The 22,483-nt window shown below is 43.3% G+C and overlaps 1 protein-coding gene across 31 annotated transcripts in view; it reads left to right on the forward strand.

The window, feature by feature from the left end:
* LOC111960007 (receptor-type tyrosine-protein phosphatase delta-like) overlaps positions 1-22,483 on the forward strand; it is a 648,092-nt gene that overhangs the window by 487,870 nt on the left and 137,739 nt on the right. The window lies entirely within an intron of this gene.

The following is a 22,483-nucleotide window of genomic DNA, read 5'->3' on the forward strand; positions in this document are numbered from 1 at the left end:
GAGGTCTCTAATGGTTTTGCCTTTGTGCTTGTTTGTTTGTCCTCTGCCATTTTTCCCTTTGGGCACTTACAACTATCTGGCACCTTCCTCACTGCAGCTAGACACATATTGACGATCTATTGATCATCATTGATCATTGATACACTCCCGAAGATCACTCCTTCAGAGTAGGAATGGGTTTTCCTGTTCGTCTATTGAGCAACTACTTAGGTCATATGTGACTTGTTACTTTAAATCCCTCCTAAATCAATCGCTCTATGGGCCCTAGTCAAAAGTAGTGGACTATATAGGGAATAGGGTGCCATTTGGAATACAAACTAAGTCACCCTGGGGCCTAATGCTGGTTTAATTGATTCTCTCCACTAATGACGGATGGCGTGTTGTATCCCAGTGGAGTGAACGCTCCTCTTTTAATGCGTGGAATAAGTATCGACGGGCTCCCCCGGACATCTGTAAACACTGGAACCGTTTCCGTCCCCAAAACTCACTCTATCTGGCTGTCCTTCACACACACAGGATGCACCCCAAATGGCACCTATGGGCCCTGGTCAAAAGAAGGGGACATGGTGCCATTCTGGATGCAGAACACTCTATCTTTCCCTCTGGCATAGCCCTTGATTAACTACATGGAAAGTGGAAAAGCAAATACTCTCCATCTATTTATTCAACCGTCCATCTCTCCCTCTCTCTTTCTTTTACTCTCTTCACTCAAGCCGTTGCGTGTGGAGTGAGAATAGAAGGGGGAGAGAGAGAGAAAGGGAGAACAATAACGTGGGGAATTACATACATTTGTTACGCTGGCTGCGTCCTACACCAACAAATGAAAGTGCTCTTGCCATGTTCTGATGGCTCAAGTAGAATCAGGAGACAGACTAGTGCGTTTCCATGCAGAGGTCAAATTGTGCGCGGCTCTGCGGCGAACATAATGTGCAATATAATTACTCAGTGCACTGTGAGGAACAGACTTTCCCATATTGTTATTATTCACGGGCATTATCATAGGGCTCTAGCCCGACCACGTCACTGTGTCACTCGGATGGCTGTCATGGTCAGTGTATGAATAGATTATGGAATGATATGGTGTTTTTCTCTAAAATTATACATATTTTTATGGAGTGTATATGTCAATGATCATTAACTCGATGCTTTTAACTCAATTTATATTCATCCATAGAGCCACACATTCATAGACCGTTCTTACAGGCACGTACCACACACACCACACACACACACACACACACACACACACACACACACACACACACACACCACACACACACACACCACACACACACACCACACAACACACACACACACACACACACACACACACACACACACACACACACGGCTCATGTGAGCACACTGAGCCGCACCTCCTAGCTAGACTTAGGGCTAATGATACTGTATTCCCAGATGTCAGGGGGTTGTAAATTGTGTGTTTTATGCTTTCCTCCCCTAATATGAATTATTGTAAAATAGTGTTATATTTGCATATGGCTTCCAGGCTGTTTCTGAAATTGCATTTTTTACAACAGTTCAAATTAAATTCCACAGCTTAATTTTCCTGCATGGTAATTCGATTTAAATTGAGTCCATTCCACTCTGACCATGTGACCATGTTCACAGCACAAATATGAGTTAGAAAACACCAAAGGCTCCAGAACCCTCCTCAACAACTGTGTTAAATTACAAACCTGTGGTTCAGTCGCACGCAATCAGATCACAAGACAATGGAAACGTAATTAAGCACAATGTTATCGTGGCCTTCGGAGAAGCTATCCGCTACCAGGGCTTCACTATCATAAAGGGATAAGCAGTAATCATAGTTTTCTCCAGTAGAAGTACTGTACTCTACAAACTCTGTGCTTCACAATCATGTCGTTACTTTATAATGTAATTACTCCATAGGACACGCTGCATTGACCATTTACGCTGGGAATGCTGCTTTGTCTTGTAGAAACCCCCTGGCAGTGCGTTATTTGATGCTGTTAGCCTAGCTATGGAATGCTGTAATTTGGCCATCCACTTAAGGTCAGAGTACCATACAAAGGTTAGGCCGATTCCCAAAGCTCCTTGACCCTCACATACACATAGAAAAGCTAAGAAATTGAACTTTTTCTTACAATACAGAGACATTGTGCATGCTCAGATGCACATACCGTAATTAAGGGCTAGCCTCGGGCGCTAATGCTATTTTTAAGTGCACTTACGTCTCCAAGAGACATTGACTTGATAATGGAGGGGCAATTTAGCCACTCTGAGGCATTCGAATCCAAGAGAAAAGGTATTGACAGAACAAAACCTCCTGAACACAAAACCAAATTGCCAAATGGTTATGGTGTGCCCTCTTGACTGACAACTGACCAAGTCTCTTCACAATACAAATGGATTGTGTTTTCCCATTCACAATGCACACCCAATTCAAACCTAAATTGAAATGAATTTGGACAGATTTTACCTCGGGTTTTGGCATGTTTGTCTGTCAAAGATGGAATATAAAGCCTGATTTGAACTGTATGCTCCCAATAAGAGAGCACAAATGGCCAGGTTTCACACAGAACCCTCTAGTATGCCTTTGATGCCGTGATCAGCCGGTGAGCCGAACACAATGCCAGCTGTTCTGCGTATGCCTGGGTTACGCTTGGCACAGCGTTTCGCATGCTGGCATATGCTAAAGTGGATAACCCCTCCGTATGCCAGAGCACCCTGTAACAATGCAGATGTTGCGCGACGTCATTAGAGTGACTGTGCAATTAATAGATAGAGCCTTTGGGATTATTGGATTTGGTCACTAGCTTGAATGGATGTGCTTTACCGTTAAATAATGATTCCTGTTACAGAGTAAAGGATACTGTTTTGTGGTTTTCTAATAGTGGGTACATCAATGTGGATGATCAATGTTAGTACATTACGGTGGCGAATCGTGGCTATTGGACCTTCAGTGGAGGAAACTTTTTTTAACACGTTTCTACCAAACTCAAAAATCAAGAGAAATAACAGAAACATAGCATCACTTAGGCCTAAAGCACTCAACTAAATGAAACAGGCCTGAGGCTGAGCCATGCTTCGGCCTGCCACTCACACAGAGACGGCTCCCGCACTGACAATGCTACCAGACAACCCATGGTAGCCTAACGCCGTCACTATCCCACTATCACCAAAAGCGAACACATAAAGGATGTGAGTGTGACAGGCCCGTGATGCTGAAAGGACACCGACCGTAATAACAGCTCACTCCATGTAGGAGAGTGCACTCTCTGTAAAACACATAGACTGATAGAAAGACAGCAGTCACACACAACATGATGTTAAAGAATAAGCAGTCCATTCACTAGGACATAATAAGCCAGTAGGTCCCAATCATAAGAACACAAAAACACAACCATTAGGCCAAGCAATTACCAATCGAAATGTACAACTATTACTTCCCATTCCAAAAATATGTTCACGTTCAGCACACAAAGTAACGGGTGATCTAAAGTTTAACTGCAACAATGTTTCACACACATAAGTTATTTTTAAAGAGATGGTTAACAACAGCAACCGCACTGCAATAACAAAACAGTTCCACTCACCAGATCATGATCATTTGAAAACTTAACTTTGTGTTGAAAGTGAATCATTGATCTGAAGAAATTATCACGAAGTTGGAGAGGTTAGCGCTACAGCAGAAACGCTTAGACTAGCTTATACCAGAAGGATAGGTGTAACCGTGAATCATCCAGAAGAAAGACTATGTTTCGGTACGGAAGGCAGACGGTATTTATGGCACACATCATGCCGGTGACATTTCTTTTCCCTCCAGGTCAGTGTCAGTTATGTTGTGAGGTTCACTGAGGCCAGCCCCCTGATGTACAGTAGTTGTCCAGTGGTAGCAAACTCCCAAGGTGGTCATTTGAACTGCTTTAGAACACAGATGCCCAGTTAGGAATTGGAGGGACGAATGAGGAGGGGGTATTCTGTTTTTAGTAGACTTTTCTCTTTTCGGATAAGAAGTCTTAACACTTACTGTTTTATGTGGTGGTTCATACTGTTCTGTATGCCCTACCTACTTGTATGGTTCATTCAAGACACGATGGCGTTGGAATGTCAGTTMAGATGTTAGGAATCCCAACCCTTCACTTGGAGCTGCAGGAGTGGGGTAGTGGAGGAGCTGCAAAAAAGTGTGTTTCCCCCTTGCCAGTTTGGTTGAAGAGGCATCACATCCAATCAATTAGCGGCTTAATAACCTACGCTGGGCTAATTAGTCAGATGCATGACGACAACCTCGCCTCTTATTAAGAGGCCCCGGATCAGAATGGTTTAGCGGATATCCTCCCGAGCCGAACGTGTCTCATTTTAGCAACCTTATTAACGATATTTAATAATACATGTATCAACCAAGGTATGCATATCAGATGCAGGCACATAGACAGTTATGGGTGCTGCATTTTGATATATTTGTGAAGAAAACAGCAAAAATAAAAAGAGACATTTGGGAGAGCAAGACGACACCAGATTGTATCAGGGCCCGATGCCTCCCCTTGAAAGGCCAAAGGCCCCTCTGTCTATGACTGGATACATGGCTGTGTCTGAGTAGGTCCTTACAGTGTCTGAAACTCGTAAAAGCCCTTACATTTTGAACTGGTTTTGGTTTGTGTTTTTTTTTTTTTTGTGGATTTGTGTTTTTTTTTGTTTTTGTGTTGTGTTTGTTTGGTTGTGTGTTAAGTATACAGTTTTTGTATGTACTATATGTGTCCTGTCCATACTGGATAGGATAGGTACCTACACGTGTCATTCTCCTCTCCATATCACTGTGTTAGAACACATGGCCTGAGCCTGTTCTTGGTCTCACTCTGAAGGAACATTTCACTGATCCCAGTACACGCAATTTACGGTGTTGGGAAGGGTACCTTGGGGCGGCAGAGTGGTTAATGGTGTAAAGCGTTCTCGCAATTGAAAGTGCATCGAGCTATCTGTGTTCCAGGCCACAAACTATACCTTTTTCACATGTTTCACTCCAATCCTCTCAACGTTGATCGGAAATCTATAGGGCTAACATCCCGCTGGCTCTCGTTGTCCGAATAGGTTAGCATACTGATAGTGGAGTGCTCTATTTCATACATTTTTTCTCTTTCCATGTCGTCTCTTTTACACCTTCTTTCACTCTCTCTTCTCTCTATCTCTCTCTCTCTAACTTTCTTTCTCTCCCGTTATTTCACTCACCACTCACATCTTCTTCTCATCTCTCTCTCTCTCCTCACAATTCAATTCATTCAAGGGCTTTATTGGCATGGGAAAGCATGTGTTAACATTGCCAAAGCAAGTGAGGTAGAATGAAATATACAAAGTGAATAAAAACAATAAAACATATAACAGTAAACATTAACACATAACAAAGTTCTCAAAACAATAAGACATTACAAATGTTACTATTATATATATTAGTGTTGTAACAATGTAAAATGGTTAAAGCACAAGTTAAAATAAATAAACATAAATTATGGGTTGTATTACAATGTGTTTTGTTCTTCAATGGTTGGCCCTTGTTATTGTGCAACAGGCTCCAAATCTTGCTGCTGGTGATGGCACACTGTGGAATTTCACCCAGTAGCTATGGGAGTCTTGATTATCAAAATTGATTTGTTTCGAATTCTTAGTGTGATCTGTGTAATGTAGGGAAAATATGTCCTTTTACATATGGTATACAGTTGGGCAGGAGGTTAGAAGTGCAGCTCAGTTTCCACTATTGTGTGGGCAGTGAGCACATAGCCTGTCTTCTCTTGAGAGCCATGTTGCCTAGGCGGCTTTCTCATAGCAAGGCTATGCTCACTGAAGTCTGTACATAGTCAAAGCTTTCCTTAAGTTTTGGGTCAGTCACAGTGGTCAGGTATTCTGTCCCTGGTGTAATGTCTGTTTAGGGCCAAAATAGCATTCTAGTTTAGGCTCTTGTTTTTTTTGTTAATTCTTTCCAATGTGTCAAGTAATTATTTTTTGGTTCTCATGATTTGGTTGGGTCTAATTGTGCTGTTTGTCCTGGGGCTCTGTGGGAGTTGTTTGTGTTTGTGAAAAGAGCCCTAGGACAGCTTGCTTAGGGGATCTTCTCCAGGTTAATATTCTGTAGGTGATATGGCTTGTTATGGAAGGTTTGGGAATCGCTTCCTTTTAGGTGGTTGTAGATTTACGTCTTTTCTGGATTTTTGATAATTAGTGGGTAATGAGCCCTAATTCTGCTCTGATGCCATTATGTTGGTGTTGCAACGTTGTACACGGGAGGATATTTTTGCGAGAATTGTGCATGCAGATCTTACAATTTGGTGTTTGTCCAATTTTGTTGAAATGGTTGGTGAAGCGACCCCAGACCTCAAACATAAAGGGCAAATCGGGCCTGTCATGACTGATTCAAGTATTATTTAGCCAGATATCTAATTGGTATGTTTGAACATTTATGTTCCTTTTGATGGCATAGAATGCCTTCTTGGCCTTGTCTCTACAGATCGTCACAGCTTGTGTGAAGCTACATGTCTCTCTTCTTACTCTTCTCTCTTTCTCTCTTCTCTCCTCCTTCATCTTCTCTCCTCTTCTCAGTCTCTCTATCTCTTCTCCTCTCTCCTTCTCTCTCGTCGTGCTTCTCCATGCTTCCTCTTTTCGATTCTAGCTCCGTCTCTCAACTTCAAGTCGTCATTCCTCCTCTTGTGGCTACTCCGCTCTTTCTCTCTCTTCCCTCTCTCTCTGCTCTCTCATCATCTCTCTCTCTCACTCACATCATCACTCACTCACTCACTCCTCACAGTACTTCACTACTCCAATCACCTCACTCACATCAAACTCATCTCATCAATGCACTCATCAGACTCACTCAGATCAGCGTCACATCACGATTACACATCACTCACTAACATCACGACATTACTCACTTCAGCCTCATAGAACATGGAACGGCTCACGGTTCAAAACCTTTGCACTTTACCACTAATTGTTGCTGTTGTTATCTTTATGGGACGTTGCTCGGATCAAACATATAGTTTCGGTATCCATGACTTTAATATAAAGTTTTTTAATGTTTACGGTTACTTGAGGGAAGGGAAGATTCACTAATGAAGAGGTTGAAATAACTGCAACTATGGTCCATGTAAGAGGCGCTGTTTCCCACTTGAAACTGAGTCCAAGGCCCCTTGATTCAAATGGTGCAATGCAGCTAAGTACCACATCCGACGGCCATGGCAGAATATCGACATGTCGAGACAAAACACAGACAGACGACAAGCACGCAAACAAGACCCTTTCCATTATGGGGGAGACTGCACCGTTTCAAAACTGGCTCCCCCTAAACCATGCAACAAGCCACAGAGTTTCTCAATAAGAGAGGGACCACTCTAATGCACAACCACAGCCATAATCTCTCACGAACACACCACGAACACACACACACCAGCATGGAGTCCACTGAATTGAGATAATTTATACGGCAATCCTCAAAGCCTCAACCAGGACGCGCCATCCCTTGAACCGTTTTCAGGCCCATGCCTCTTGGGGGTGACATCTGTTTCATTATTCATCATCCTCTCTCCAGCAAAATTAATTGTCGCACATCTCACCATCACTCATATCAATATGAATGATTGGAATACTTTAAGTGTAGCAAATTAGATGTAGGTTACAGGGGTTGGGTGACTAACAATGCAGAGAGTTAATATCTCATCTTCTCTCTCATCTCTCTCTCTCTCTCTCTTCTCTCTCTCCGAGCTCGTGCTTTCTCTTCATCCATCTCTCTTCATCGTCTCTCTCTCTCGTCTCTCTCTTCTCTATCTCTCTCTCTCTCTGCTCTCTCTCTCCTCCTCTCTTTCTTTCTCTTTCTCTTTTCCTCTTTTCTCTTTCTCTCTTTCTCTCATTCTCTCTTCTCCTCTCCTGTGTTGTGTTGGGATGCTACTCCATACATATGGGAGGGCAGCTGTCAAACAGAGCACATAATGTCAGGATTTGTGTCTACACAGATTTCTTGAAGTACACATTTCAAATTTTCCCAGTCTCTCTTTCCGTCCCCTTTGAGAGCGGGAGGGAGGAAAAAACATCATCAGAGCTCTCTGTGATCCTCTCTCTCTTTTTCCTCTCTCTCTCTCTCTGCCCGCGCGAGAGAAGACAGTAATTTCACACCGCATGATCTGTTGCGTCTCATTATGACAGAGCCCTTTAATTGGCTTGCTCGCAGTTTATTCCCCGATTTTTCAGGCGGAGGCGTCCGGGGAAAGATAGGCTGCATTTTTGCCATTAAAGCCACGTGGCYATGCTGCGTCGGTGTGCGCGTGCGGAAATTATGACGGTTTGCCAGCGGGAGTGGAATGGGGATCGGCAACGCATTTAGCYGTTAGCTCTTAGCGGGGGAACAAGGAGCCACCGGAGAGCCCGGTTAAACAGGGCCACAGTGTGAGTGTGGTGATTTCCCCTATAAGCCATTGAGAGAGCGGTGGTTATAGATAGCTGGTTAGAGAGATGCCCTGGACATTTGATTGATGGGCTGAACTGCGGATTGTAGAAGACGGGCATGGGAGACCTCGAATATCGCAAAGCACCTTCACCCCTACACTGAGATACAGGGTACTCTGAGAGCCCGATCTGMCCCGATCCACTACGCCCAACATGCACACCTACATATGTAATCATGCACATGCACACATAATGCACAAATACTGTCACAGACATTTACACAGGCACATGCACACATTCATTCCCATACACATGACATATACAGGTCACAGGCGCACACACACAAACATACAGATGTCAGTTAAGGCAGCACTACTACATCCCCTCTACTGCAACCAAAGGACATACTGATTTCCTACATAAACATGTCAAAACAAGAGTCAATTCTTCTCCCACCATGTGGCCTGTCGCACGTAGAGTGACACTCAACAGGCCACAACGGGGTCATACCACCCATGTGTCCAGGGGCTCTTTCACCAGATTAAATACTGTAAAACGACTCACGAGGGCCACAGGTACAGGCCTGCATGGCCCTGTGTGATCTAGCCGTCTATGTAATGTATGTTAATGGATGGGAGAATACCCTGAGAGCAGCAGCTGTGGCAGGCTGAGGCAGAGGCAGCCAGCTTCCTAAGCCGCTAGAGAGAGGGATGCTGAATGAATCAGATTACCTGCCCATCAGCCGTCAGCCCCTGAGCCGCCCGGAGGACAGGCAGGCAGGCTGCCTCTCTCCAATCGTCATGACAGCCAGAGAGGGAGAAAGGACGTGGGTAGAGAAGGAGGGAGGGACAGAGAGAGCGAGCAGGAAAGAGGTTCAAAATTGAGAAAGGGTGAGGGCGGGGAGTATGAGAGAGAGTACCAGAGAGCATTATGGGAATCATAGAGAAAAAGGTAGAACATTATGCAGAGAGAATGAAGTGTGACAGACAAAACCACATCTACTAAGATTGCTTTTACCTTTCCATCTTTGAAAAGAAAGATCGAGTGATTCCTATTGAATCAGTTGCCTGAGCATGCTTTACTGTAGACCCGGGTGCTTGGTAGCATGATTGATACACGCGGAATGTCAAATGATATTTGCTGAGGGAATAATTTGCACGAAAAGTAATAACAAGAAGTATTCGTTTTATTATTAGTTTTAACTAGGGCATAATTTGGTCATGACAGGTTCTCAACGTTAATAAATTTCGCTAAAGATCACCGTGCCAACCTAATCTCATGGGCCTCAAGGTTTGGATATGAGTTCTGAGGATAAACAGATGAAGAAAATGACGGCACCCCTGAATTGAAGGTCAATTGCAAATTAATCTTCGGTCTCATCTCAAATATCTGTTGAAAGTCTGTGAGGGAGGAAAACCTTCATGCGATTACAATTTTATTTAACATTTTATTACACCTGTTGCGACTTGCATGCGTATGGGGTACTGTTGCTGACTAACCAATGGAACAGAGGGATACTGGGGGACACAAGCTAAATAACCAATTGTATAGTGGAATATTGAGGCCATATCATTGCTAGGCCATATGAGATAAGTAATGTTCTATCGCTCCAAACAAACACCATGTACGGCTTCTTGTATTTGTAAGTGGTGAGAGATAAATGGAAAGGATCTGATTGGTGCTAAGTGGTGATGAGTATAATCTTACTGGTTGATGATATAATAGCTCCACAACACTAAAACCTCCAGAGCCGTTGTATCCCTCTCAATTGTGGAATTAAATAAAACACCATCTGAAATAGGCAGAGTGATTAGAACAAGTTGAAATATAAGCACATTAGAGGAACAGTTCTCAAAATTGAGTTTGTCAACCTGATGGTCAAAGAACAGAAATCCCCCATTGACTTGCTGCACCATGTAATTGYTGTTCAGGATATTTTTCACCCCATTTCCAACAGGGATGAAGTTGTAATGATGGAACATTTCAGTCAATGAAATGTTACATGGATGGTCCCTCACTGTGTGTGTGTGTGACCGTGTGTGTGTTTGACCTGCGTTCAACAGCAGTGTGAGCTGTGAGTTTTGGTGTTCGGTGCTGTTGGATAGCCCTCTAATGGCTTTGCGGAATTACAGGCATGTGACAGTGAACCCTGGGATTAAGACTAATACTCTGATCCAGTGGAAAAGAGAGAGGGAGGGAGAAAAAAACTAGGCCAAGACAACCTGTCAGTCGTCAAATCCACTGGGTAGCAATACCCAAAGAAGATGCGTGTTCCGCCTCTGAGAAAGTCAGAGAAAGACAGAAGGCATAAAAAAATGGAAAGAATAGCTTTTCTTCTCATCTTAAAGACAATAAATAGCTAACAAAAAAGCAAAACAGAAGCGCTGAAGGATACAGTCATCTTAAGGGAGCCTGGCCYCTTTGTTTTGACGTGTCTTTGAAATCCACAAGAGAATTTACTCGGTATTCATTCAATTTTTTGGTCGTTCACTAAAAGACATGGCCGACCGAACTTGAGCTGGGCTGTGTCCAACAGTGGTGCAGCGATGATCCAAGCTGCTGTGAGGTCAAATGCAGACTTAAGAGAAAAGGATGCCTCTGTCAGATTCTATGACAAGAAAATCCTAAACCAGGACGACCACAATTCATGGCAGTGTTTACATTTGTCTCAAGAATTCAGTCTGTCTTGGTTTGTAAAGGCCATTACCTTGCATTATATCTGTGCGACAAAGCATCCGTTTATTGTGCATTTTGGAACGTAGCATTAGCTTACGGTAGATATAAATGTACAGTAAGCCAAAGGAGACATATTATTGGTGTTGCCTCTAAGAGGATCAGGAGAACTTCCTGTTATAGGAAAATTATACAGGGGACACAGATAGGCTGCAAGCAGAACTTGAAGGCAGGCAGAGACTGTGCTACTTTCACACTACAGGACATCTTAAAGTCCCACCAACAATAACAGCAGACAAAAAAAAACATACTTCCTCTCTTGCTTCACAGTGGTCTTTTTAGAAGTTTGCTCCAACAGGCTACCCTAGTGCTGCTAACAAACGGAACACAATTTCCAGTCAAGGTAGGATGAAGAAACTCTCCAGACTGAAGTAGACAGACCATTGTTACAGCATCTGACCTTTTCTGAATGTTACTCACAAAGCATCATCCATCCAGTGGTCACTGCACAACATCTGTACCCGATCCAGGAATATCGATCAGGTGATAATTATATTGTCCTTCCCCAGCTTGATATGGATTAATAATCGGCCTCTAATGCCCTCTGACATTTTCGCTGCATCGACTCAATACTGTTAAGTGCCACAACGCCGATAATTATGACGCCGGGCGTTCTTCATTCTCAGCCCTAACGAGAATCATCAAAGTTGGAGAGAGAGACAGAGCGGGAGAGAGAGAGAAGTCATGGCTTGTGCTCCAACCGTTATTGGAGTTGCAGATTTGTACCTCGAAACAGGTAGCGGGGCCAGAATTCAGATGCCCTGGATTTCCTCTGAAGAGAAAGATGAACTCATGTGACTTTTGTTACATCATTGAAATAAACCAAAGAGAACCGTTCTCAGGGTCCTCCACTAGCGTCACTTAGCCTACAATAAATACAGGGATTGGGACGAGGTGGAATGGGCAGAGTGCCACACCACCGTCTTGACTTCCGCCACCGTCTTGACTTCCGCCACAGCACATCTGTGAGCATGTCCCTCCCCTGGCATTTGAGGACCCATCACCATCCTTTTGTGTATTTTCCTCCCTCCTTTGTCCCTGTTTTCAGCTAGTTTAATTAGGTTATTTACCCCAGCTTACCTCCCAGTGTTTCATTACATAGGCCAGCAGCTGATAGGGACTGCTTCACACACAGGGTAGGTGAAGATAAAAAGTTGGGGACAAAATATGATAAATGTCGGAGCTCGGCCAAAATGCAATCTGGCCACCGCGATGCAGAGATGCTCTAATGGCTTCCAGCAAAAAGGGAGGCAGGCACTGTCGAGATGGCAACGTGATAAATGGCACCGCCATAGCTGGGAGGACTGTAGGCTAGACAAAAAAAGAAAGCGGCACAGCACACAGACACAGGAAAAAACGAGGATGGGCACGTAATGGAAGCCAATTCCTTCTGAACTCGGCTCCTTGTGACAAATTCAGTCCGGAAGGGCCAGGGAAGGAAATCGTTTTTTAGCGACGGGTTCCAACCCACCCCTCTTTTGATAGTAAGAGGAGCTGTATGGATTCTGACAATGCCATGGCACAGGTGGAATGATTAATGAGAGACTCCACACCTCATGTGCTGCTAGAAAATAAAAATGGCTGCCCAGAACRACACAAAGTCATACTGCAAACATACCGTGGGCAATGTGTCAAGGAAATGTTGACATGACAAACTGCCAACATTATATTACCAGTTGTCACACCAAACAATTGTTTCACTAGTATAATGGTAGCCATTTTGAAGTCTGCCTCATGTTAAGCTGATAGCCAGGTAAAGCGACCTCTGTACTCCAATTTAACTACAGTCATCTTAGTTCTGTGTACCCGAATCCTATCCCAATTAGACCAGTAGTAATTGGACGTGGTTGAATTCATCTGAACAAGCCAGTGGCCTCCATGACAGGTGTCACATTGTGTCGATGACGCCAACCGTGCCCGTTTGTGATGTAATGAGGTGCCACGATGGGGTGATGCCCACGTCCCAGTGTCACTGGGTGGCAWCTTCACTGACCCCCTCCAACACAATGGGTGGCCATTTTTCTTTCCACTTGGAAACTTATTAAAGGAGGTATCTTTTCTCTCTAATTGCTCCTCTCCTCATGGCCAAGGCCCTCGTGCATTGAACCAAATCTTAGAAGCATTGTTGGATACTTCAATTTGCAATGGTGGAGGCCACAGTAGTTCTTAGAGGTTATGGATGATTTTACCAAGTAAAATGTTGAGCAGAAGAGAAGGAATGGAATAAAGCCCCGACTTGCTGCAAATGGTACCATTACAACAGCTAAGTATTCCATCAAGCGTATGGTGTTAAAATCACACTGGTTGACGTTATGGGTTCAGCTCGGTGTGGAAAATTAGCTTTCTCTGAGTCCAACCGCTTTAAAGTAGAGAAATCGCACTCACTTTACAACTCACTTGACGCACTAAGTGAACTGGCTTTCCCTAGAATATTCATGAAGCTAACAAACAGTAATGCTGAGTCAATGTGACTGCCGAGTATTTAACCTTTCTGCCTGTTAGTGTAGAATGGAGCCAGGGCTTCCCAAGCTTTAGAGCATCAGTATACCTTGTGGCATTTAATTAAATAGCATTGGCTTTTCATTAAGGTCTGTGGGTATTTTTATCTCTCTCTTTTTCCAGTCTCTCCCAAGATTCTGCGATCAAAAGATTCTGTGCAAAATCAACAATATCCTGCATATTATGTGGGCTTTCAAATTAGTGGAATCATAGCAATATTTCCACATAAAACAGTCAAATCATCGCATTGTTATTGCATAAAACTGACCCATAATCGCTGTACAACAAGAGGGCTCGCAATTTCAACCAATCACTTCACATTTACCGCAATATATAGTTCAATCAAGCCACATGTCAACAAACGTTTCTCTCATTAGCACATTCCCGCGACAAATTGGACAAAATCATTGCATATTGCCATGCAAAATGTCAGAATCAAGCATTTTTGCCCACAAATATCACAAAATATCCCTGCGAAACCCTGGAGGGGCTGTTTTTGTATTTTCACCTGTCACGGATCCCTCCGGAACTTTCATCACGCACACCTGTCCCCTATTCCCACTGATTAGTATTTGTATATATGTGCCCTTTGATTTCCACGGTCTGGTCGATTACTGTTACTATGTCCGTTGGTGCGTGTGAGTACCTGTGCTGTGTGTTTTGGGCCTCCGTGCCCTTGTGGATTGCGCAGATGATTACGGGTCTCGWCCCGTGTGTTAATCATCATGCGCTTGTGTTATTTATTCAACGTACTCCTCGCTCTTTTGTTTTGGGTTTCTACCCTGTGTTTTGTTACGTGTTTGTTTGGTCTTAGTCCCCGTGCCTTTACACGACACGCTGTAATTTGGGCTTAATAAAAAAAACTATTACGTATTCCTGCGCCTGTCTCCCGAATCATTCATACCAACGTGACGGAATAATCGACGATTGAGGGAGACAGCGGGAATGGCACGTCCGGCGATGCTGCGACTGGTCTGTACGGCGCCGCCGCAACTTTGGCGGCTGCAACTGGCCCGCCTGCGTCTGTCTCCCAAAATCCTTTATGCCAACGTGACATCACCACTCCCTGTCTAGAATAAAGACAATAGCTGGAGGGTTAACTAAGAGTTTTCTCTTGAATGCTCTCTAGTTCTGAAATGGTAAAAATGACTATGGAAAAATGGGAAAATGCACAAAGCTTAGGGGTTTTTGCATGTCTAATGAAATTACTCAATTTTCTGTATTTTATTACAGAAACAGTGCAGTATCACCAAGCCAGTGTATTTTTATACTATATCTTGAAAATGGCTCCGACAGAGATCGACTCGCTTCAGGTCCTTAGGAAACTATGCAGTAATTTGTTTTTTTATGTATTATTTCTTACATTGTTAGCCCAGAAAAACTCAAGTGATATTACATACAGCCGGGAAGAACTATTGGATAAAAAAGCGACGTCAACTTACCAACATCACGACCTAGTCTTTCGACTTTCCCGAAGCGGATCCCTTATTCGGACCTCCACCCTGGACATGGGATCTTATCCGAGAGGCCGACCCAAAACAACGCGGTCGCCGCAGGAGAGGCGGACGGAGCGGCCTACTGGTCAGACTTAGAAGGCGAGCACACCATCCACCGTTTCCGAGTATATTAGTCGCCAATGTCCAATCTCTAGACAACAAGATGGACGAAATTAGGGCACGAGTTGCCTTCCAGAGAGACATCAGAGATTGTAACATTCTTTGTTTCACGGAAATATGGCTCACTCGGGATATGTTGTCAGAGTCGGTACAGCCACCTGGTTTCTTCACGCATCGCGCCGACAGAAACAAACATCTCTCTGGTAAGAAGGGCCTTATGATTAACGACTCATGGTGTAATCATAACAACATACAGGAACTCAAGTCCTTTTGTTCACCTGACCTAGAATTCTTTACAATCAAATGCCAACCACATTATCCACCAAGAGAATTCTCTTCGATTGTAGTCACAGCCGTGTATATCCCCCCAAGCAGATACCTCGACGGCCCTGAAAGAACTTGACTCTATGTAGACTGGAAACCATATATCCTGAGGCTGCATTTWTTGTAGCTGGGGATTTTAACAAAGCTAATCTGAGAACAAGGCTTCCTAAATTATATCAGCACGTTTATATATATAATCAGCAATTATACGTCCGCGAGACATACAAAGCCCTCCCCTGCCCTCCCTTCGGCTAATCTGACCATGACTCCATTTTATTGCTCCCAGCCTATAGGCAGAAACTAAAACAGGAAACGCCCGTGCTCAGGTCTATCCAACGCTGGTCTGACCAATTGGATTCCACGATTCAAGATTGCTTCGAACACGTGGACTGGGATATGTTTGGAGTAGCCTCAGACAACAACTTTGACGTATACGCTGACTCGGTGAGCGAGTTTATTTGCAAGTGCATCGGTGATGTTGTATCCACGGTGACTATTAAAACCTTCCCTAACCAGAAACCGTGGATTGATGGCAGCATTCGCGCAAAACTGAAGGCGCGAACCACCGCTTTTAATCATTGCAAGGTGACTGGAAACATGACCGAATACAAACAGTGTAGCTATTCCCTCCGCAAAGTAATCAAACAAGCAAAGCGTCAGTATAGAGACAAAGTAGAGTCGCAATTCAACGGCCCAAACATGACACGTATGTGGCAGGGTCTACAGACATCAAAGCTGGGACCGAGAGACTGAAAAACAGCTTCTATCTCAAGGCCATCAGACTGTTAAACCTGCATCTTGCCTATGTTGCACAGCCATCGCTCATCCATATATTTCTATGTACATATTCTTATTCATCTCTATACATTTGTGTGTATAAGGTAGTCGTTGTGAATTTGTTAGATATTAATGCACTGTCGGTACTAGAAGCACAAGCATTTCGCTACACTCGCATTAACATTTTCTAACCATGTGTATGTGACCAATAACATTTGATTTGATTTGAAGATTTCCTCAATGTGCCAATTTAAACACAAACACACAGGAAACACACTTTCGCAGGTACAAACACAAAGGAGTTCATATGATTCATTTACATTTAAATGCAGAAACAGATGTGATTTCATACACGCACTCTCTCTCTCTCTCTCTTTCTCTTTTGGTCTCTCTCTCCCAAGTTGATCCAGAGCCCATTAATGTGTGTAAATGTTTGTACTCGAGGCCGCCGCATTTGTTTAACCTCTTGCTCTGTCAACTGTGGTCCGGTGAGGGGAGGCCTGGCCTAAAGAGACTAATGTAACATATTCCAGCAGTCCAAAGGCCACTTCCCTAGTCCTTAACAGACTAACAGGCTACTGCTGTAGAGAGGCATCGCTCAAAAAGTCACCTTCCCTGAAAACACAACTATAACTAAATCTGGAAACCACCTGGGAATGTTAATACAACGTCCAGTTAAAACTCTGATACAAACCCAGCCAGAAATAAAGGTACTGTTATGGGGAACCTCTGAGGTAAAACTTACTGCAATCTTTTACATTGGTACATATCACCTCAGTGCACTAACCCAATGGCCTTAAAACAAGCCTTTGGAGGTACTGGAAATATCGGTCTCCCTCTTGTTTTCTGGCAGTTGGGTACATGTCATCCACTGCTGTGATAGTTATTGTTCTCACACTCAGGATCAGACTTCACTGTTCCACATCATCATCATCATCATCTGCACTGTGTCTTGGCTTGCTGTGTTTTGACAGCTCTTTAGTGTTGTTGAGAGCCAAGCAGGGTGTTCCAACGTCCTATTTTCCTGGCAGGCACACTTGGTTGAACACCAAAACAATTTAGTGACATGTTACTGACAATATCCTGCTCTGTATTGCATTTTGATTGGACTACAAAACATACACAAGATAGTACAGTAAATTGGAACGTTTTGGATTTGGTTTGTAAGCTCTGTAGACCTCACAAAACAGACAGTCTGTCACTAAGGGATTTGGCAAATACACAGGCACACACACACACACACACACATTTTAAATACTTTATATGAATCCATCAATCAAATGTACAAAAAAAGGATCCAAAGTTTCAAAGGGGCCTGTATGCATGYCACTCAAGGGTACAGAAAGCACCTCCCTTCGACAAACAGCTAGGRTGCCCACGACAGCTGAAACAGAGCAGTACCTAGCCAATTGCTTTGCCGTGGTATTTGTCAGGCCCTCAATCTGGAGGCCATGCACTGCAAGCCTGTGTACGTGGACGAGACTGCCAAATATCAGTGCCACCAGCTTGCACCTACTGTACAGCCGAGGCTGTCCAAGCGAGCCACGAGGGGCTGGTACTTAATTAAGCAGCTTCTCAACTCACACAAATTTGATGATCACTGACAAATTCAGTGGTAACAATAGTAACTACATGGTGGTAACAACAAAAGACACACACAGACAGATACACATTCTCTCTCTCTCTCTCTCCGTCTCCCGCTCCATCAGTTAAGCCAGCACACACTCTCTCTCTCTCTCTCTCTCTCCGTCTCCATCAGTTAAGCCAGCCCACACTCTCTCTCTCTCTCTCCGTCTCCCGCTCCATCGGTTAAGCCAGCACACACACACAATAAAAAAAAAAGGCACTCTTTAAAGTGATCTGAAGCTCCTAATTCCTCCGTATTAATTTAATGAGGTCCCCGGAGTGTCCTTGTTTTGCTCTTTGTGGTCACATTGCGCTCCTCACATCCTAGTTTCAGCGCTCTCTACCCCCCACTTTCATTTGTTTACCATTGAAGACTAAGTCACGGCTACAGAAACACACACACAATGAACTGTGTACTTTTTGTTGCGCAATTAGGCTTCAAAGCAGCTCGCTACATTGTTATGGTGTACATCGAGTGCAGTTTTGTTGTTGATCTGGAAATGTAAAGACATTTCAAATCGAGCAGGGCTAATGAAAACAGCGTCTTCATCAATATAACACACCGCCTTGAGAACTTTACACTTACACATGTCAAACAAATCTAATTATGTTGAATGTAAGATATCAAGCCATCACATACTGTATATTCCCAGTGTAGTTAGAATGTTATAGCTGTAGTTTCTTCACTGTAAACGCCATTCATATTGGCATCCGGGAGACTACATTTTCACAGTCAAAATTATGTTAATKTCCAAACCGTTGACCTACTCGTTTGGGGTTGAGTGTTTTTGATGAAATCAAAGGAAGTTAAGAAGCTGGACAATTTCCTGCACAAATGAATACACATTAGTGTATTCGTGTGCTTCTTTTTTAATTTACAGTCATTAAAGGTCAATGTCTCTACTGATGAAGGATAAAGATAACAGGACCTATCGCCTGAGGATTCATCAGTCTTCTTGTTAGGGCCTCCTTGAAGCTGTCCTTAGCTTTGTGCGAAGGACAGCTTCGCACAAAGTACATTTTCATTCATATTTGATTTTCCATAGCGGTCACACTTTACTGTTGGCATATTGTGAATATCTGCACTGGGCATCATACATTATCATGAATCCCTGCAAGACATACAGTACCAGTCAAAAGTTTGGACACACCTACTCATTCCAGTGTTTTTCTTTATTTGTACTATTTTCTACATTGTAGAATAATAGTGAAGACATCAAAACTATGAAATAACACAAATGGAATCATGTAGTAACCAAAAAAGTGTTAAACAAATCAGAAATATTTGAGATTTGAGATTCTTCAAAGTAGCCACCCTTTACCTTAATGACAGCTTTGCACACTCTATGTCAGTTTATCTATCTTAATTTCATCTTCATTCTCCACGAAGCACACGACAAAAGTGCCATGTTGTTTGATGCATTTGTACGCATCTCAGCACGTGTGACTGCTCTTGTTGGGAGAGGCTCGAAATTCATGCTGACCCTCTGCAAAGGGGATCCCACTTCTGACACCAATTTCAAGGTTCATCCAAACAGTGATTTTAGGGAGGCCCTCCCCTCTGGCTGGTTTCCTGTCTGATTTGGTGGTCGGGGGATCCAGAGGAACATGTTTCTCTAATGGAACCCACGTGGGACGGCCACAAGCTACTTACCCCTGTTATTTCTCTGTCATGTGTTAGGCCGTTATGAAGGTGTTCTGCTGTGGGGAGAAAAAGAAACGGTTTGAAACAGCAACAAGGACATTTTTTCTTTCTCTTTCTTTCAATGCCTTCTACTACCACCATTATTAATGGGCTGTAAAAGGTCACTTTGGTCTCGGAGCGGCCGTTGGCGGTGGGGGTTTGTTTTCTCCCACACGGCACCCATCGGAGTTGGACTGAGCCAGAAACACTGGTGGGTTGGTGACAGAGAGTGCCATGGATGGGGCCTCCTAGGGGGAAGTGAAGAACTGAGCCGTAGTGCCACTGGTTGGGTTGTCACTGAAGCTTTTGGGCAGACTGAGATGACTTCAAGATAACTTGAAGTAGACCTGTAGGCTGTAGCTTGAACAAAGTTGAAGGATTTTTCTGTTCCCAATGTTGACATTTAGGTGGAAAGTATGGTAATGGATTACTCATTCGTAGTAGTATCAAGGTTAGGTTAAGGCGAGGGTTTGGGAGTAGTGTGGGTTCTATGACAGCGTCCCACATCCAGTTCTGTTTTTCCCCGTTGCAGAAGTTCTGTGACAACTAATATAGTCCTCTTGTCTAAACTCTAGAGATGTGGTCAGAGATGGCTAATACGCAGCTCAGTACGGTATGTGCTAGTCTTCTGCGAAAGTCTGAGAAAATACAGTGTGTATGGAATGTGTCATTTGTCATGGCTTGACAACTGGAATCCATTGGAAATGGCTTGGCACCAGTTGGCCATAAAATTTTMGTCTGTTTATGTACACAATGGCAAATCCCCAGGAATGATTCTTGACATAATCCATTTGTGATCCTATGGAAGCAAATATGAGTCAGGCTTTTCTGCTCTGCGGCTGAGGGAAAAGACAATTACGTGAAAGCTTTTGGTTATATGGATTGTAATCAGAGCATTGATTACAATGCTACTAGCATATTACTTTTCCCCGCTCTGTGTCATATTGGAAAAATTATATACAAAGAGTGTACAAAACATTAGGAACACCTGTTCTTTCCATGACATAGACTGACCAGGTGAATCCAGGTGAAAGCTATGATCCCTTATTGATGTCACCTGTTAAATCCACTTCAATCAGTGTAGATGAAGGGGAGGAGACAGATTAATGAGCCTTGAGACATGGATTGTGTATGTGTGCCATTCAGAGGGGGAACGAGCAAGACAAAAGAACCCTTTGAACGGGGTATGGTAGTAGCTACCATCCTCACCGGTTTGAGTGTGTCCACCACCCATAGGACATTCAGCTAACTTGACACAACTGCAGGAAGCATTGGAGTCAACATGGGCCAGCATCCCTGTGGAACGCTTTCAAAACCTTGTAGTCCATGCCCCGGCGAATTGAGGCTGTTCTGAGGGCAAAAGGGGGTGCAACTCAATATTAGGAAGGTAATCATAATGTTTTGTACATCCAGTGTATATCTGATGTCATCATAATGTTTCCCTATGGTTAGAATTAAGCACAAATGCATTTGAAACACATTTCTATAGGGTATGGTAATTTTAGTTTTAACTATACAGTGCATTCTTACAATGCCTTTACACTGGCATGACTAAAGTATGTGTTATCGTTTCGTCATTTCTTTTCAAAACCTCACTGCCCTCGCGTGATAACCATTGGCCATTTGTAGTTTTGCTGCCACTTAATGAAATAGTGGATAACAGAATGAACGAATGCATTTTTGTGTTAGCGTGGCTGCCACTGCCTATCCTATCAGATAATTAACTTTCACAAATACACTGCACCGACTACCGAGCAGAGAAAGCCTGCTGCACAATTAGAATGACTTATCTTTGCACACTACTATTTCCACAAATCGGAAATACAAACAAACAAAGTCAAATGTCATACTTCTTGGCCAACCAATCTTCCGAACCCCTTATTTGTCACCCAACCAGCCCGCAAGTTCGCTTTTCATACACAAATGAATGAATAATGTATTAATTGGTAGATTCAAGTCAGACAGAAGCAATGTATTTTCCGTGTTATTTTGCTGCTTCCCCATTCAACAAGTCAAGACTAGATGTTTCGATGTTTCAAGACTAATGTTTCCCCCTCCAACCTCTTTTCACTACTGATGGTCTCATGCCGTCACTGGCGCAATTCAATATGTATACGCCTCCTTCTGTTTGGTTTCCACCGCTAAGCAAGGTTTCTTTTCATGTGTGCTGTTGCCACCGAGCCGGCGATCCGGTTCCTCTGAGCGTCAGGGGCCATTTGAACAAATCCATCTGTTTGAGTGTGGCGTTTTTATTAAAGATCCAGTGCAGTCAAAAACATGATTTTCCTGGTTTTATATATACAGTATTTCCACACTATGAGGTTGGACTAATACTGTAAAAGACCGCCTGTTTTGGTAAATTAGTTAATAGACCAATAAGAAAGAGTTCTAAACCTCTCTGCCGATAACAGCTAGTTTTCAGTTTTCCCCTCCCCACTCAGACCACTCCCAGACAATCCTTGCTCTTTGGAAAAAAGTTATCTTTGTTTATTTTTRCCCCAATTCTAATTAAAAACAATCATAGTAAGGTACTTAATTGTTACCCAGAAATTATTTGATATTGACATAAAAACAGCTTCATTGGACATTTAACCGTGAGATGGTGGCGGAAGGCAGTGGTTGGTGTGTGTGTGTGTGCGTGTGTGTGTGCGTGTGCGTGTGTCTTAGTGGGTAGACTATCCATAGGATGGTTTGCGCTGCCGACTCTTTCCACAGGACACTTTTTTATCCCGTATTTCAAACGTGCTAAGAAACTGTGAGGAATAAGCTGTGGAGCACAATAACTATTATAGATTCAGTTCAATAAGTGGGCATTGGA

Source organism: Salvelinus sp. IW2-2015, linkage group LG37 (assembly GCF_002910315.2).
Source record: "Salvelinus sp. IW2-2015 linkage group LG37, ASM291031v2, whole genome shotgun sequence".
Lineage (NCBI taxonomy): Eukaryota > Metazoa > Chordata > Actinopteri > Salmoniformes > Salmonidae > Salvelinus > Salvelinus sp. IW2-2015.